A 14,170-nucleotide genomic window follows, 5' to 3' on the forward strand; every position below is an offset into this window, starting at 1 on the left:
ATATATATATATATATATATATATATATATATATATATATATATATATACATACACAGGATCTGTTATATAAGTACTGTACAGGTGCAGGATCTCTCATATATGTACTATATATGTAAGAGCAGGATCTGTGCTATATATTTACTGTATAGATGCAGGATATCATACATGTACTATACAGATGCAGGATCAGTCTTATTTGACTGTTTAGATTCAGGATCTGTCATACATGTTCTACATGAGTGCAGGATATGTCCTATATATGAACCGTATAGGTGCAGGATCTGTGCTATATGTGTACTGTGTATGTGCAGGGTCTGTCTCGTATATCTATTGTACAGGTGCAAGATATGTTATATATGTATTGTATAGGTGTAGTTGGAACGCCCGCCAGGGCCGTGGGGTACTCGGTACCGGGTCTGGTACTTAAAGGGATGTGTCACGACGGCGGTGACCTGGTCCGTGGCAGTGGAGCGTCCAAGTAAAAGGGACGGTCTTTAAAGGGGTTTGTGAAATAATAAAAGTTTGTGACGCCACCTGTGATACTCGGTCAGGGGTGACCGACGTTGCTTTAAGGGGTCCTCTGGGGTGATGTTATGGCAGCAGGGATGGTATGGCTTCCCACAGGTGAAGTTGCCGGAAAATAAACTGAGGACACAGGGTTGCAGTCTCTTTACATGGTTTACTGATGGTAGACAGCCACAGTCCAGCGTACCAGCAACAGGTGTTGGTGTGGTTCAGTCGGCCTGGAAGCAATTACAGATCCCTTTCCCAGGTGAGGTTTGTAAGCCTTCCGTCTCACGCTTTTAAGCGAGTTCCTTGATGCCTGTGGCTTCTGTCAAGGTCCTCTCTCTCCTGTCCTGGGACAGTACCTGCGTGGTAGGCGACTCAAGTCTTTTTACAGAGTCTCTATCACGACTCGGGCTCTGTGGGTTGCTGTAAGTTCAGGATGGGGTGCGGACAGTCGACTTAAAATCTACTGTCCTCCGGTTCTGCTGTGAGACATAAAGTACTACACAGCCTTGGGCTCCCGGTGCCCGGTTCCTGCGCGTCAGCTTGGAAGGAGTGCAACCGCTGCTCCCTTCCAGCTCCTTTGTTCTCCTGTGCTTCTCCCCTCAGGCACTTGCTATCAATGCAACGTTCCTGCTTTTCCTCTCTGGCCTGAAGCTGCAGCACCACGCATGGCTGCACGGCCCCAGCTTTGCTCACACTCTTCTCTCCTTCATTGTCTCTCTCAATTTCTCCACTCAACTAACTAACTCCTCCTCCAGACCAGAATTTATCTATATCTGGGGGAAGCTCCCCTGAAACCGGGTCCAGAGCTCCCCCCTGGCCTGCAATCAGAATGTGTTGCACGTAGGTGTACTACCTGTTAAAGGGATCTTCCTTGCTTCCAGGCATGACATCACCCTCCCCGAAAGGAAGGCAACATCACTGTAACAATCAGTTACCTGGGTTGTTACATAGGATATGTGCTATATATGTACTGTATAAGTGTATGATCCATTATTTATGTACTATATAAATACAGGGTCTCTCCTATATACAGTTATGCTAAAATGTTTACATGTCCCTGCAGAATTTTTGCTTTCTTGTCTTTTTTTCAGAGAATATGAATGATAACACCAAAACTTATAATAATGACATAATGATATAATTGGCTTTACCATTCACTAACCATGAGTGGAGAAAAAGTTTTGATGTTATCATTCATATTCTCTGAAGATAGGCCAAGAAAGCAAAAATTCTGCCGGGGTATGTAAACGTTTGAGCACAACTGTATGAACTGTACAGATCAAGGATCTGTCATTCATGTACTGTATAAATGTAGGTAATGTCCTATATATGTACAGCAAAAATGCAGTATCTGTCATATACATGTACTGAATAGGTGCAGGATCTGTTATATATGTACTGTATAGGTGTAGGATCTGTTATATAGAGGGCCGCCATCAGGCCATTACTGCCCTTACTGGCATATGGGGCCTGATGAGGCCGGCAGTTGATGTTACTGTCATATACCGGAACGATATACCACTACTCAGCTGAATTGTAGAGGAGGACACCGCGGAGCTTGACCAGGTAAGGAAAAACTTTTTTTTTAAGCCACGGTATGGTGCATATTATACCAGTACGGGGGTGCATTATACTACTATAGAGGGGGGAGGAAAAGGGGGAGCATTTATACTGTGGGGTGCATTATACTCCCATGGGGATGCATTATACTGCTATGGGGCTGCATACTACTATGGGGGTGCCTTATACTACTATGGGGGTTCATTGACTATGGGGTACATTATACTATTATGGATAGCTAAATGGGGACAATATGGAGAGACATGGGGGAAGTATGTAGACACATGAGGCAGAATGGGAGGACACATGGGGTCCAGAATGGGAGAACACGTGGAGTTCAGAATGTGGGATATTATTACTGTAGGGGTTATTTAAAGGATATTATTTTTGAGAATCCTGTTTTCAGTGTGGGGGAGGAGAGATCATGTTTCTGTTTAGGGCGATGTGGTTGCTTTTTCTTCTTTCTAGATATTGGGGTAAAATTGGGGAATGTCCTCTACATAACTGTGTTATTTTCTGCAGAGACAATTCCTGGCTGGAAGAAGTGATGGCGGTCTGCACTTGATGAAGATGAAAAGCGAAGATGAAGTCGTTCAACTAGAGACGTCACTGGTGAGTCAATGTGTTACCTGTACTCTGACACTATACACTGTATACAGAGGTCCTGTGTTCAATGTTACTAGAGATCACTGTATTACCTGGATACGGTCACTGTATACGAAATACAGATTTCCTGTATATAATGGCACTTATGCTGATATTAGTATTGTGGGTTTTTTATTAATTATCAGTATTATAGCATTCGGTCACAATGTGGTGGTAATATGTGGTCTGATCATGGTGTGGCTGTATTTGTTCCATGTATGTAGTACTATTTGGTCACTATGCGGTTGTAATACGTAGCCTGGTCATGGTGTGGTGGTCATTTTAAAAATTGACAAATAAATAAAAATAGACCGAAATTGTATTGGATATTTTAACAAATGCTTAGTAAGTTACAGTAAAGTAGAGCACATCCAAAAGAGTCTACTTTGTCATGGTGGCAGATTAAAAAATCTTTTGGCCAAAACAAAAGCTGCTAGCTATGTATATGATGATGGGAACTGTAAATGTGTGATTGGTGAAGATGTGGTGCAGAAGTGGAGTTTTTCCAATAGAGGGTGGTGGGACTTTGGATGGTTTGAGGGGTGGAAGCGGGGCTGAGGTGGAGGGGTGGCAGACTCTCAAAGGGGCCCTGAAAATTTTGCCAGTATGGGGCCCCGAAATTCCTAGTGGCAGCCCTGATCATATGTGTACTGTATTAGTGAAGCACCTGTCTTGTGTATATACAGTATAGGTGCAGGCAGGATATGTGCTATTTATGTTTTGTAAAGATGCAGGGTCTGTTATATATGTACTATAGAGATGCAAGATATGTAATATATGTACTTTATATGTGTATGATCTGTTGTATATATGTACTGTTTAGATACAGGATCTGTCATACATGTACTGTATAGGTTCAGGTTAGATCCTATATGTACTGTAAAACTGTAGGATCTGTAAAAATTGTTGCTACCTGTCATTTAATGACAGAAAAACCCGCAATGGCAACAGAAATAACTTGAATCTGACAAAAGTAATAATACATAAAAGATCTATTAAAATGAAAAAACGAAAGTCAGACATTGCTTTTCAACCATGCTTCCACAGAAAAAAATAAAACTCATGAATAGGCCTGAACAGAAATGATGGTACCCCTGAAAATAATGTGATAAAAGGGACATGTTAAATCACGGTGTGTCCACTAACTAGCATCACAGGTGTCTAGAATCTTGGAATCAGTGAGTGGGCCTGTATATAGGGCTACAGATACTCACTGTGCTGTTTGGTGACATGGTGTGTATCACACTCAACGTGGACCAGAGGAAGCGAAGGAAAGAGTTGTCTCAGGAAATAGAAAGAAAATTATAGACAAACATGTTAAAGGTAAAAGTTATAAGACCATCTCCAAGCAGCTTGATGTTCCTGTGACTACAGTTGCACATATTATTCAGAAATTTAAAATCCATGGGACTGTTTCCAACCTCCCTAGACGTGGCTGCAGGAGGAAAATTGATGACAAATCAAAGAGACGGATAAGGGTACTGTCACACAGTGCAATTTTGATCGCTACGACGGTACGATTCGTGACGTTCTAGCGATATCGTTACGATATCGCAGTGTCTGACACGCAGCAGCGATCAGGGACCCTGCTGAGAATCGTACGTCGTAGCAGATCGTTTGGAACTTTCTTTCGTCGCTTGATCACCCGCTGACATCGCTGGATCGTTGTGTGTGACAGCGATCCAGCGATGTGTTCGCTTGTAACCAAGGTAAACATCGGGTAACTAAGCGCAGGGCCGCTCTTAGTAACCCGATGTTTACCCTGGTTACCAGCGTAAACGTAAAAAAAACAAACAGTACATACTCACATTCCGGTGTCTGTCCTCCGGCGTCTCAGCTTCTCTGCACTGTGAGCGCCGGCCAGCCGGAAAGCGAGCACAGCGGTGATGCTTTCCGGCTATGGTGCTTACACAGTGGAGAGAAGCAGAACGCCGGGGGACAGACACCGGAATGTAAGTATGTACTGTTTGGTTTTTTTTACGTTTACGCTGGTAACCAGGGTAAACATCGGGTTACTAAGCGCGGCCCTGCGCTTAGTAACCCGATGTTTACCCTGGTTACCCGGGGACCTCGGCATCGCTCCAGCGCCGTGATTGCAACGTGTGACCGCAGTCTACGACGCTGGAGCGATAATCATACGACGCTGCGACGTCACGGATCGTGCCGTCGTAGCGATCAAAATTGCACTGTGTGACGGTACCCTAATACGAATGGTAACAAAAGAGCCCAGAAAAACTTCTAAACAGATTAAAGGTGAACTTCAGGCTCAAGGAATATCAGTGTCAGATCGCACCATCCATCTTTGGATGAGCCAAAGTAGACTTCATGGGAGACGACCAAGGAGGACACCATTGTTGAAAAAAAATCATAAAAAAGCCAGACTGGAATTTGCCAAACTACATGTAGACAACCCACAAAGCTTCTGGGAGAATGTCCTATGGACAGATAATAATAATAATAATAATAATAATAATAATAATTTTTATTTATATAGCGCCAACATATTCCGCAGCGCTTTACAACTTTATAGAGGGGACTTGTACAGACAATAGACATTACAGCATAACAGAAATCACAGTTCAAAACAGATACCAGGAGGAATGAGGGCCCTGCTCGCAAGCTTACAAACTATGAGGAAAAGGGGAGACACGAGCGGTGGATGGTAACAATTGCTTTAGTTATTTGGACCAGCCATAGTGTAAGGCTTGGGTGTTCATGTAAAGCTGCATGAACCAGTTAACTGCCTAAGTATGTAGCAGTACAGACACAGAGGCTATTAACTGCATAAAGTGTATGAGAACATGATGCAAGGAACCTGATTATGTGTTTTTTTGGTTTTTTATTAATAGGCCACACAGGGATAGTTAGGTTAGGAATATGATCCTGGCAGCAGCATTCAGGACAGATTGGAGAGGGGAGAGTTTGGTAAGAGGGAGGCCGATTAGTAGAGAGTTACAATAGTGCAGACGAGAATGAATAAGTGAGACAGTAAGAGTTTTTGCAGAGTCGAAAGTAAGAAAAGGGCGAATTCTAGAAATGTTTTTGAGATGCAGATAAGAGCGAGTCAGTGATCGGATGTGGGGGGTGAATGAAAGCTCGGAATCAAGGATGACCCCAAGGCAGCGGGCATGTTGCTTTGGAATAATGGTGGAACCGCACACGGAAATGGCAATGTCAGGCAAAGGTAGGTTAGTAGAGGGAGAGAACACGAGGAGTTCAGTTTTTGACAGGTTCAGTTTCAGATAGAGGGAGGACATGATGTAAAGGTACCTTCACACTAAACGATATCGCTAGCGATCCGTGACGTTGCAGCGTCCTGGCTAGCGATATCGTTTAGTTTGACACGCAGCAGCGATCAGGATCCTGCTGTGATATCGCTGGTCATTGAACAAAGTTCAGAACTTTATTTGGTCGTCAGACCGGCGTGTATCGTCGTGTTTGACACCAAAAGCAACGATACCAGCGATGTTTTACTCTGGTAACCAGGGTAAACATCGGGTTACTAAGCGCAGGGCCGCGCTTAGTAACCCGATGTTTACCCTGGTTACCAGCGTAAAATGTAAAAAAAACAAACAGTACATACTCACCTTCGCGTCCCCCGGCGTCCGCTTCCCACACTGACTGAGCGCCGTAAAGTGAAAGTGAAAGTACAGCACAGCGGTGACGTCACCGCTCTGCTGTTAGGGCCGGCGCTCAGTCAGTGCAGGAAGCGGATGCTGGGGGACGCGAATGTAAGTATGTACTGTTTGTTTTTTTTACATTTTACGCTGGTAACCAGGGTAAACATCGGGTTACTAAGCGCGGCCCTGCGCTTAGTAACCCGATGTTTACCCTGGTTACCCGGGTGCTGCAGGGGGACTTCGGCATCGTTGAAGACAGTTTCAATGATGCCGAAGTCGTTCCCCTGATCGTTGGTCGCTGGAGAGAGCGGTCTGTGTGACAGCTCCCCAGCGACCACACTGCGACTTACCAACGATCACGGCCAGGTCGTATCGCTGGTCGTGATCGTTGGTAAATCGCTATGTGAGACGGGGCCTTAAAGGGAACCTGTCACCACGTTTGTGGAAGATGGGATAAAAATAGCGTTAAATAGGGGCAGAGGTGGGCGTTACATTAGTGTGTGTGTTATGCGTTTATTACCCACCTAAGTTGCCGAAATAACTTTGCAAAGTCTCCGTTTTCGCCTGTCAATCAGGCTGGTCAGGTCGCATGGGCGTTGTCTTCCCCCAGATTTGGCGTAGTTTTCCGTTGGTGGCGTAGTGGTGTGCGCATGCCCAAAGTCCCGAATCCTCTTCCAGGGGATTTAAAATAGCGCGGTGTTCGTTATTGCATTGGTGATCGGTGGGCGCGGCCATCTTCCTTTGGCCGCGCGTGCGCAGAAGCGGCGCTCTGCTGGCCGCGGCTTCAGGAAAATGGCCGCCGCGATATCCATCTGCGCACGCGCGGCATCCCGCGGCCATTTTCCTGAAGCCGCGGCCAGCAGAGCGCCGCTTCTGCGCACGCGCGGCCAAAGGAAGATGGCCGCGCCCACCGATCACCAATGCAATAACGAACACCGCGCTATTTTAAATCCCCTGGAAGAGGATTCCGGACTTTGGGCATGCGCACACCACTACGCCACCAACGGAAAACTACGCCAAATCTGGGTGAAGACACCACGCCCATGTGACCTGACCAGCCTGATTGACAGGCGAAAACGGAGACTTTGCAAAGTTATTTCGGCAACTTAGGTGGGTAATAAACGCATAACACACACACTAATGTAACGCCCACCTCTGCCCCTATTTAACGCTATTTTTATCCCATCTTCCAAAAACGTGGTGACAGGTTCCCTTTAAGAATGGAATGGACAAGGCAACTGTTAGGTGGATTCATTGCTGGCTTAATGATCAGACCCAAAGAGTGGTCGTAAATTGCTGCACATCCAGTTGGAGGAATGTCTCAAGTGGGCTACCACAGGGTTCTGTCCTGGGCCCTGTATTGTTCAACATCTTTATCAATGATTTTGATGAAGGAATTGAGGGTACACTGATTAAATTTGCTGATGACACAAAGCTATATGGGCTATAAAAATTAAAAAAGCATATACAGAATGGGAGGAATAGGGCTAAGGAACAGCACATTTGAAAAAGACTTTGGTATAATAATAAATAAATAAACTGAACATGAGTCAACAGTGTGTTGCAGCAGCAAAAAAGGCAAATGCAATTCTGGGATATATTAACAGAAGCATACAGGCTAGATCACGTGAAGTCATTATTGCCCTCTACTCCTCTTTGGTCAGACCTCATCTGGAATACTGTGTCCAGTTTTGGGCTTCACATTTTAAAAAATACATCAACAAACTGGAGCAAGTTCAGAGAAAAGCGACCAGAATGGTGACCGATCTGCAAACCATGTCCTATGAGGAACGGTTACAGGATTTGGGAATGTTTAGTTTACAAAAAAGAAGACTGAGAGGTGACTTAATAGCTGTCTACAAATATCTCAAGGGCTGTCACATTGTAGAAGGATCATCTTTATTCTCATTTGCACAAGAAAAGACTAGAAGCAATGGGATGAAACTAAAAGGGAGGAGACACAGATTAGATATTAGAAAACACTTTTTGACAGTTAGGGTGATCAATGAGTGGAACAGGCTGCCACGAGAGGTGGTGAGTTCTCCTTCCATGGAAGTTTTCAAACAGAGGCTGGACAGACATCTGTCTGAGATGATTTAGTGAATCCTGCTTTGAGCAGGGGGTTGGACCAGATGACCCAGGAGGTCCCTTCCAACTCTACCATTCTATGATTCTATGTACTGTATAAGTGCAGGATCTGTCCTATAAATGTACTCTACTGGTGCAGGATCTGTCCTATATATGTACTGTATAGGTGCAGGATCTGTCTCGTATATGTGCTGTATAGGTTTAAGATTTGTCTTATATAATTACTATATAAGTGCAGGATCTGTCTCATATATGTACTGTATAGGTGCAGGATTTGTCTCATATATGTAGTGCATATGTGCTGGATTTGACTCGTATATGTACTGTGTCGGTGCAGTATCTGTCTCATATATGCACTGTATAGGTGCAGGATCTGTCTCATATATGTACTATATACGTGCAGGATCTGTCTCATACATGTACTATATAAGAGCAGGATCTGTCTCCTATATGTACCATATAGGTGCAGGATCTGTTTCTTATATGTACTTTATAGGTGCAGTATATGTCTCTTATATGTACTGTATAGATGGAGGATTTGTCTCATATATGAACTGTGTAGGAGCAGGATCTGTCTTGTATATGTGCCGTATAGGTGCAAGATTTGTCTTATATACGTACTTTATAAGTGCAGGATCTGTCTCATATACGTACTGTATAGGTGCAGGATTTGACTCGTATATGTACTGTATCGTGCAGGATCTGTCTCATATATGTACTTTATAGGTGCAGGATCTGTCTCACATATGTACCGTATAGGTGCAGGATCTATTTCATATATGTACGTATAGGTGCAGGATATGCCTCTTATATGTACTGTATAGATGCAGGATATGTCTCATATATGTACTGTATAGGTGCAGGATATGTCTCATATTTGTACTGTGTAGGTGCAGGATCTGTCTCACCTATGTCCCGTATAGGTGCAGGATCTGTCTCTTGCATGCTGTATAGGTGCAGGATCTGTCTCATATATGTACCTTATAGGTGCTGGATCTGTTTCTTATATGTACTGTATAGGTGCAGGATTTGTCCCATATATGTACCATATAGCTGCAGGATCTGTCTCATATATTTACTGTGTAGGTGCCGGATCTGTCTCATATATGTACCGTATAGGTGCTGGATCTGTTTCTTATATTTACTGTATAGGTGTAAGATTTGTCTTATATACGTACTGTATAAGTGCAGGATCCGTCTCATATACGTACTGTATAGTTGCAGGATTTGTCTCATATATGTACCGTATAGGTGCAGGATTCGACTGTTTAGGTGCATGATCTGTCTCATATATGTACTGTGTAGGTGTAGGATCTGTCTCGTATATGTGCTGTATTGGTGTAATATTTGGTAATATTTGTCTCATATATCTACTGTATAAGAGCAGGATCTGTCTCATATGTGTACTGTATAGGTGCAGGAATTGTCTCATATATGTAACGTATAGGTGGAGGACCTGTTTCTTATATGTACTGCATAGGTGCAGGATCTGTCTCGTATACACTGCATGCAGAATTATTAGGCAAGTTGTATTTTAGAGGATTATTTTTATTATTGATCAACAACTATGTTCTCAGTCAACCCAAAAGACTCGTAAATATCAAAGCTTAATATTTTTGGAAGTTGGAGTGGGTTATTTTTAGATTTGGCTATCTTAGGAGGATATCTGTTTGTGCAGGTAACTTTTACTGTGCAGAATTATTAGGCAACTTAATAAAAACCAAATATATCCCCATCTCACTTGTTTATTTTCACCAGGTAAACCAATATAACTGCACAAAATTTAGAAATAAAAATTTCTAACATGCAAAAACAAAACTCAAAAAAATTAGTGACCAGTATTGCCATCTTTCTTTATGATGACACTCAGCAGCCTTCCATCCATAGATTCTGTCAGTTGCTTGATCTGTTTACGATCAACATTGCATTGCGTGCAGCAGCCACCACATCCTCCCAGACACTGTTCTGAGAGGTGTACTGTTTTCCCTCCCTGTAGATCTCACATTTTATGAGGGACCACAGGTTCTCTATGGGGTTCAGATCAGGTGAACAAGGGGGCCATTTCATTATTTTTTCTTCTTTGAGACCTTTACAGGCCAGCCACGCTGTGGAGTAGTTGGAGGCATCTGATGGAGCATTGTCCTGCATGAAAATCATGTTTTTATTGAACGATACTGACTTCTTCCTGTACCACTGCTTGAAGAAGTTGTCTTCCAGAAACTGGCAGTAGGTCTGGGAGTTGAGCTTCACTCCATCCTCAACCCGAAAAAGTCCCACAAGTTTATTTTTGATGATACCAGCCCTTACCAGTACCCCACCTCCACCTTGCTGGCATCTGAGTCGGAGTGGAGCTCTCTGCCCTTTACTGATCCAGCCTCTGGCCCATCAAGAGTCACTCTCATTTCATCAGTCCATAAAACCTTTGAAAAGTCAGTCTTAAGCTATTTCTTGGCCCAGTCTTGACATTTTTTATCTTTTGTTTCTTGTTCAAAGGTGGTCGTTTTTCAGCCTTCCTTACCTTGGCCATGTCCCTGAGTATCGCACACCATGTGCTTTTTGTTACTCCAGTAACATTGCAGCTCTGAAATATGGCACAACTGGTGGCAAATGGCATCTTGGCAGCTTCACGCTTGATTTTCCTCAATTCATGGGCAGTTATTTTTGCGCCTTTTTTGCCCAACACGCTTCTTGCGACCCTGTTGGCTATTTGCCATGAAACGCTTGATTGATCGGTGATCAAGTTTCAAAAGTTGGGCAATTTCAAGAATGCTGCACCCCTCTGCAAGATATCTCACAATTTTGGACTTTTCAGAGCCCGTCAAATCTCTCTTCTGACCCATTTTGCCAAAGGAAAGGAAGTTGCCTAATAAATAGCACATCTTATATAGGGTTTTGATGTCATTAGACAACACCCCTCCTCATTACAGAGATGCACATCACCTGATTTACGTAATTTGTAACTGGCTCTCAAGCCTGAACAGCTTGGAGTAGGACAACATGTATAAAAAGTATCATGTGATCCAAAAAACAACTTTCCTAATAATTCTGCACGCAGTGTATGTGCTGCATAGGTGTAAGATTTGTCTGACATATGTAATATATAGATGCAGGATCTGTCTCATATATGTACTGTGTAGATACAGGATCTGTCTCATATATGCAATGTATAGGTGCAGGGTATGTCTCGTAAATGTACTGTATAGATGCAAGATTTGCCTCATATACGTACTGTATAAGTGCAGGATTTGTCATATATATGTACTGTATAGGTGCACGATCTGTCCTAAATATGTACTGTAATGATGCAGGATTTGTCTCCTATATGTCCCATGTAAGTGCAGGATCTGACCTACATATGTACTGTATAGGTGCAGGATTTGTCTCATATATGTACCATGTGGCTGCAGGATCTTTCTCATATATTTACTGTATACGTGCAGGGTCTGTTTCATATATGTACTGTATAGGTGCAGGATCTGTCTCATAAATGTACCGTGTAGCTGCAGGATCTTTCTCCTATATGTTCCATTTAGGTGCAGGTCTGTCTCTTATATGTACTGTATAGGTGCAGGATCTGTCTCATATTTATACCATATAGGTGCAGGATCTTTCTCATATATGTACTGTATAGGTGCAGGATTGGTCTCTTATATGTACCGTATAGGTGCAGGATCTGTCTCATATTTGTACTGTATAGGTGCAGGATCTTTCCTCATATATGTAATGTATAGGTGCAGCATCTGTCTCATATATGTACTGTATAGGTGCAGTATCTGTCTCATATATGTACTGTATAGGTGCAGGATCTGTGTCATATATGTACTTTATAGGTGCTGCATCTGTCTCATATGTATGGTAAAGGTGCAGGATCTGTCTAATATATATACTGTATAGGTATTGGATCTGTCTCATATATAATGTATAGGTGCAGGATATCTCATATATGTACCATATAGGTGCAGGATCTTGCTCACATATGTACCGTATAGATGCAGGATCTGTCTCATATTTGTACCATATAGGTGCAGGATCTTTCTCATATACGTACTGCATAGGTGCATGATCTGACACATATCTGTACTGTGTAGGTGCAGGATCTGTGTCATATATGTTCTGTATAGATGAAGGATTTGACTTGTATATGTACTGTGTAGGTGCAGGATCTGTCTCATATATGTACTGTGTAGTTGCAGGATCTGTTTCGTACATGTGCTGTATAAGTGTAAGATTTGTCTCACATATGTACTGTATAAGTGCAGGATCTGTCTCATATACGTACTGTATAGGTGCAGGATTTGACTCGTATATGTACCGTATATGTACAGGATCTGTCTCACATATGTGCTGTATACGTGCAGGATCTGTCTCACATATGTACCGTATAGGTGCAGGATCTGTTTCATATATGTACTGTATAGGTGCAGGATTTGTCTTGCTATCTTACTATATAGTGGTGATATATTCATGGTGGACGGAGCTATCTTACTATATAGTGGTGATGTATACATGCTGGGTGGAGCTATCTTACTATATGGTGATGCGTACATGATGGTCGGAGCTATCTTACTTTATAGTGGTGATATATACATGCTGGGCTGAGCTATTTTACTATATAGTGGTGATGTATACATGCTGGGCGGAGCTATCTTACTATATAATGGTGATGTAAACATGCTGGGTGGAGCTATCTTACTATATAGTGGTAATGTATACATGCTGCGCTGAGCTATCTTACTATATAGTGGTGATATACGTACTGTATAGGTGCAGGATATGCCTCTTATATATACTGTATAGATACAGGATATGTCTCATATTTGTACTGTATAGTTACAGGATCTTTCTCATATGTACCATATAGGTGCAGGATCTCTCTCATATGTACTGTATAGGTGCTGGATATGTCTCATATTTGTACTGTATAGGTGCAGGATCTGTCTCACATATGTACCGTATAGGTGCAGGATCTGTCTCATATATGTACTGTATAGGTGCAGGATCTGTCTCATATGTGTACTGTGTAGCTGCAGGATCTTTCTCATATATGTACCATTTAGGTGCAGGTCTGTCTCTTATATGTACTGTATAGGTGCAGGATTTGACTCATATATGTACTGTTTAGGTGCATGATCTGTCTCATATATGTACTGTGTAGGTGTAGAATCTGTCTCGTATATGTGCTGTATAGGTGTAATATTGGTCTCATATGTGTACTGTATAGGTGCAGGATTTGACTCGTATATGCTCTGTATAAGTGCAGGATTTGTCTCATAAATGTACCTTATAGGTGCTGGATCAGTTTCTTATACACTCACCGGCCACTTTATTAGGTACACCTGTCCAACTTCTTGTTAACACTTAATTTCTAATCAGCCAATCACATGGCGGCAACTCAGTGCATTTAGGCATGTAGACATGGTCAAGACAATCTCCTGCAGTTCAAACCGAGCATCAGTATGGGGAAGAAAGGTGATTTGAGTGCCTTTGAACGTGGCATGGTTGTTGGTGCCAGAAGGGCTGGTTTGAGTATTTCAGAAACTGCTGATCTACTGGGATTTTCACGCACAACCATCTCTAGGGTTTACAGAGAATGGTCCGAAAAAGAAAAAAAATCCAGTGAGCGGCAGTTCTGTGGGCGGAAATGCCTTGTTGATGCCAGAGGTCAGAGGAGAATGGGCAGACTGGTTCGAGCTGATAGAAAGGCAACAGTGACTCAAATCGCCACCCGTTACAACCAAGGTA

General features: G+C 42.8%; 1 protein-coding gene across 2 annotated transcripts in view; it reads right to left on the reverse strand.

Annotated features, from left to right (window-relative positions):
* The window catches only part of NECTIN4 (nectin cell adhesion molecule 4), an 81,055-nt gene that overhangs the window by 58,812 nt on the left and 8,073 nt on the right, over nucleotides 1-14,170 (reverse strand). The window lies entirely within an intron of this gene.

This window comes from Ranitomeya variabilis, chromosome 1, assembly GCF_051348905.1.
Source record: "Ranitomeya variabilis isolate aRanVar5 chromosome 1, aRanVar5.hap1, whole genome shotgun sequence".
Taxonomy (NCBI): Eukaryota; Metazoa; Chordata; class Amphibia; order Anura; family Dendrobatidae; genus Ranitomeya; species Ranitomeya variabilis.